Here is a 4778-nt window from a genome sequence, read left to right as displayed (position 1 = left end):
GTCAGTGATATATCAGTGATGAGAATGTCTGTACAGCGCTGTGGAATATGTCAGTGATATATAAGTGATGAGAATGTCTGTACAGCGCTGTGGAATATGTCAGTGATATATAAGTGATGAGAATGTCTGTACAGCGCTGTGGAATATGTCAGTGATAGATAAGTGATGAGAATGTCTGTACAGCGCTGTGGAATATGTCAGTGATATATAAGTGATGAGAATGTCTGTACAGCGCTGTGGAATATGTCAGTGATATATAAGTGATGACAATGTCTGTACAGCGCTGTGGAATATGTCAGTGATATATAAGTGATGAGAATGTCTGTACAGCGCAGTGGAATATGTCAGTGATATATAAGTGATGAGAATGTCTGTACAGCGCTGTGGAATATGTCAGTGATATATAAGTGATGACAATGTCTGTACAGCGCTGTGGAATATGTCAGTGATATATAAGGGATGAGAATGTCTGTACAGCGCAGTGGAATATGTCAGTGATATATAAGTGATGAGAATGTCTGTACAGCGCTGTGGAATATGTCAGTGATATATAAGTGATGAGAATGTCTGTACAGCGCTGTGGAATATGTCAGTGATATATCAGTGATGAGAATGTCTGTACAGCGCTGTGGAATATGTCAGTGATATATAAGTGATGAGACTGTCTGTACAGCGCTGTGGAATATGTCAGTGATATATAAGTGATGAGAATGTCTGTACAGTGCTGTGGAATATGTCAGTGATATATAAGTGATGAGAATGTCTGTACAGCGCTGTGGAATATGTCAGTGATATATAAGTGATGAGAATGTCTGTACAGCGCTGTGGAATATGTCAGTGATATATCAGTGATGAGAATGTCTGTACAGCGCTGTGGAATATGTCAGTGATATATCAGTGATGAGAATGTCTGTACAGCGCTGTGGAATATGTCAGTGATATATAAGTGATGAGAATGTCTGTACAGCGCTGTGGAATATGTCAGTGATATATAAGTGATGAGAATGTCTGTACAGCGCTGTGGAATATGTCAGTGATATATAAGTGATGAGAATGTCTGTACAGCGCTGTGGAATATGTCAGAGATATATAAGTGATGAGAATGTCTGTACAGCGCTGTGGAATATGTCAGTGATATATAAGTGATGAGAATGTCTGTACAGCGCTGTGGAATATGTCAGTGATATATAAGTGATGAGAATGTCTGTACAGCGCTGTGGAATATGTCAGTGATAGATAAGTGATGAGAATGTCTGTACAGCGCTGTGGAATATGTCAGTGATATATAAGTGATGAGAATGTCTGTACAGCGCTGTGGAATATGTCAGTGATATATAAGTGATGAGAATGTCTGTACAGCGCTGTGGAATATGTCAGTGATATATAAGTGATGAGAATGTCTGTACAGTGCTGTGGAATATGTCAGTGATATATAAGTGATGGGAATGTCTGTACAGAGCTGTGGAATATGTCAGTGATATATAAGTGATGAGAATGTCTGTACGGCGCTGTGGAATATGTCAGTGATATATAAGTGATGAGAATGTCTGTACAGCTCTGTGGAATATGTCAGTGATATATAAGTGATGAGAATGTCTGTACAGAGCTGTGGAATATGTCAGTGATATATAAGTGATGAGAATGTCTGTACAGCGCTGTGGAATATGTCAGTGATATATAAGGGATGAGAATGTCTGTACAGCGCTGTGGAATATGTCAGTGATATATAAGTGATGAGAATGTCTGTACAGAGCTGTGGAATATGTCAGTGATATATAAGAGATGAGAATGTCTGTACAGCGCTGTGGAATATGTCAGTGATATATAAGTGATGAGAATGTCTGTACAGAGCTGTGGAATATGTCAGTGATATATAAGTGATGAGAATGTCTGTACAGCGCTGTGGAATATGTCAGTGATATATAAGTGATGGGAATGTCTGTACAGCGCTGTGGAATATGTCAGTGATATATCAGTGATGAGAATGTCTGTACAGCGCTGTGGAATATGTCAGTGATATATAAGTGATGAGAATGTCTGTACAGCGCTGTGGAATATGTCAGTGATATATAAGTGATGAGAATGTCTGTACAGCGCTGTGTAATATGTCAGTGATATATAAGTGATGAGAATGTCTGTACAGCGCTGTGGAATATGTCAGTGATATATAAGTGATGAGAATGTCTGTACAGCGCTGTGTAATATGTCAGTGATATATAAGTGATGAGAATGTCTGTACAGCGCTGTGGAATATGTCAGTGATATATAAGGGATGAGAATGTCTGTACAGCGCTGTGGAATATGTCACTGATATATAAGGGATGAGAATGTCTGTACAGCGCTGTGGAATATGTCAGTGATATATAAATGATGAGAATGTCTGTACAGCGCTGTGGAATATGTCAGTGATATATAAGGGATGAGAATGTCTGTACAGCGCTGTGGAATATGTCAGTGATATATAAGTGATGAGAATGTCTGTACAGCGCTGTGGAATATGTCAGTGATATATAAGTGATGAGAATGTCTGTACAGCGCTGTGGAATATGTCAGTGATATATAAGTGATGGGAATGTCTGTACAGCGCTGTGGAATATGTCAGTGATATACAAGTGATGAGAATGTCTGTACAGCGCTGTGGAATATGTCAGTGATATATAAGTGATGAGAATGTCTGTACAGCGCTGTGGAATATGTCAGTGATATATAAGTGATGAGAATGTCTGTACAGCGCTGTGGAATATGTCAGTGATATATAAGTGATGAGAATGTCTGTACAGCGCTGTGGAATATCTCAGTGATATATAAGTGATGAGAATGTCTGTACAGCGCTGTGGAATATGTCAGTGATATATAAGTGATGAGAATGTCTGTACAGCGCTGTGGAATATCTCAGTGATATATAAGTGATGAGAATGTCTGTACAGCGCTGTGGAATATCTCAGTGATATATAAGTGATGAGAATGTCTGTACAGCGCTGTGGAATATGTCAGTGATATATAAGTGATGAGAATGTCTGTACAGCGCTGTGGAATATGTCAGTGATATATAAGTGATGAGAATGTCTGTACAGCGCTGTGGAATATGTCAGTGATATATCAGTGATGAGAATGTCTGTACAGCGCTGTGGAATATGTCAGTGATATATAAGTGATGAGAATGTCTGTACAGCGCTGTGGAATATGTCAGTGATATATAAGTGATGAGAATGTCTGTACAGCGCTGTGGAATATGTCAGTGATATATAAGTGATGAGAATGTCTGTACAGCGCTGTGGAATATCTCAGTGATATATAAGTGATGAGAATGTCTGTACAGCGCTGTGGAATATGTCAGTGATATATAAGTGATGAGAATGTCTGTACAGCGCTGTGGAATATGTCAGTGATATATAAGTGATGAGAATGTCTGTACAGCGCTGTGGAATATGTCAGTGATATATAAGGGATGAGAATGTCTGTACAGCGCTGTGGAATATGTCAGTGATATATAAGTGATGAGAATGTCTGTACAGCTCTGTGGAATATGTCAGTGATATATAAGGGATGAGAATGTCTGTACAGCGCTGTGGAATATGTCAGTGATATATAAGTGATGAGAATGTCTGTACAGCGCTGTGGAATATGTCAGAGATATAAGTGATGAGAATGTCTGTACAGCTCTGTGGAATATGTCAGTGATATATAAGGGATGAGAATGTCTGTACAGCGCTGTGGAATATGTCAGTGATATATAAGGGATGAGAATGTCTGTACAGCGCTGTGGAATATGTCAGTGATATATAAGTGATGAGAATGTCTGTACAGAGCTGTGGAATATGTCAGTGATATATAAGGGATGAGAATGTCTGTACAGCGCTGTGGAATATGTCAGTGATATATAAGTGATGAGAATGTCTGTACAGCGCTGTGGAATATGTCAGTGATATATAAGTGATGAGAATGTCTGTACAGCGCTGTGGAATATGTCAGTGATATATAAGGGATGAGAATGTCTGTACAGCGCTGTGGAATATGTCAGTGATATATAAGGGATGAGAATGTCTGTACAGCGCTGTGGAATATGTCAGTGATATATAAGTGATGAGAATGTCTGTACAGCGCTGTGGAATATGTCAGTGATATATAAGTGATGAGAATGTCTGTACAGCGCTGTGGAATATGTCAGTGATATATAAGGGATGAGAATGTCTGTACAGCGCTGTGGAATATGTCAGTGATATATAAGTGATGAGAATGTCTGTACAGCGCTGTGGAATATGTCGGTGATATATTAACCAGTACAATAACACTATGGCGGCGCCGTCCGTTTATCGGGGAGATGATCCGTTATACGGTGCGCGCACATAACCCCTGTCCACAGCACACGCAGATGCCGGGCCTGGTGCACACCCCGCGGTTTTCTGACCCCCAGATCGGTCTCTTAGTCGGGGATCTTCTGAGCTGCTTCCATCCTCCATTGTTTTCTATGAGGCCGTGCAGAGGTTTAGGCGCCATGTATGTTACGTTCCCGCAATGTCCCTCACAAAGCCACAGCCAACAATGGGGTTAAGCCTAGAGCAGGTCCACATGAAAACCGCAGCAGAACGATAGTGTCTGTGTGAACACACTCTTCTAGGGCAGAGCTGGTTCCTCCTCAGACAGCCCAGTGTTGACGGCGCCTGGGCACCCCTCCAGTTATTGTTTTAGACCAGTCCAGCACCTAGGCTGGTAGCAGCAGGGCCTGAACCATTCATTCAGACAGGGGGGAGTGCACGGTTTCATTCGTTATTCAGAGG

The sequence above is a fragment of the Bufo bufo genome, chromosome 11 (genome assembly GCF_905171765.1).
Source record: "Bufo bufo chromosome 11, aBufBuf1.1, whole genome shotgun sequence".
Lineage (NCBI taxonomy): Eukaryota > Metazoa > Chordata > Amphibia > Anura > Bufonidae > Bufo > Bufo bufo.
This window is presented reverse-complemented; position numbering follows the sequence as displayed.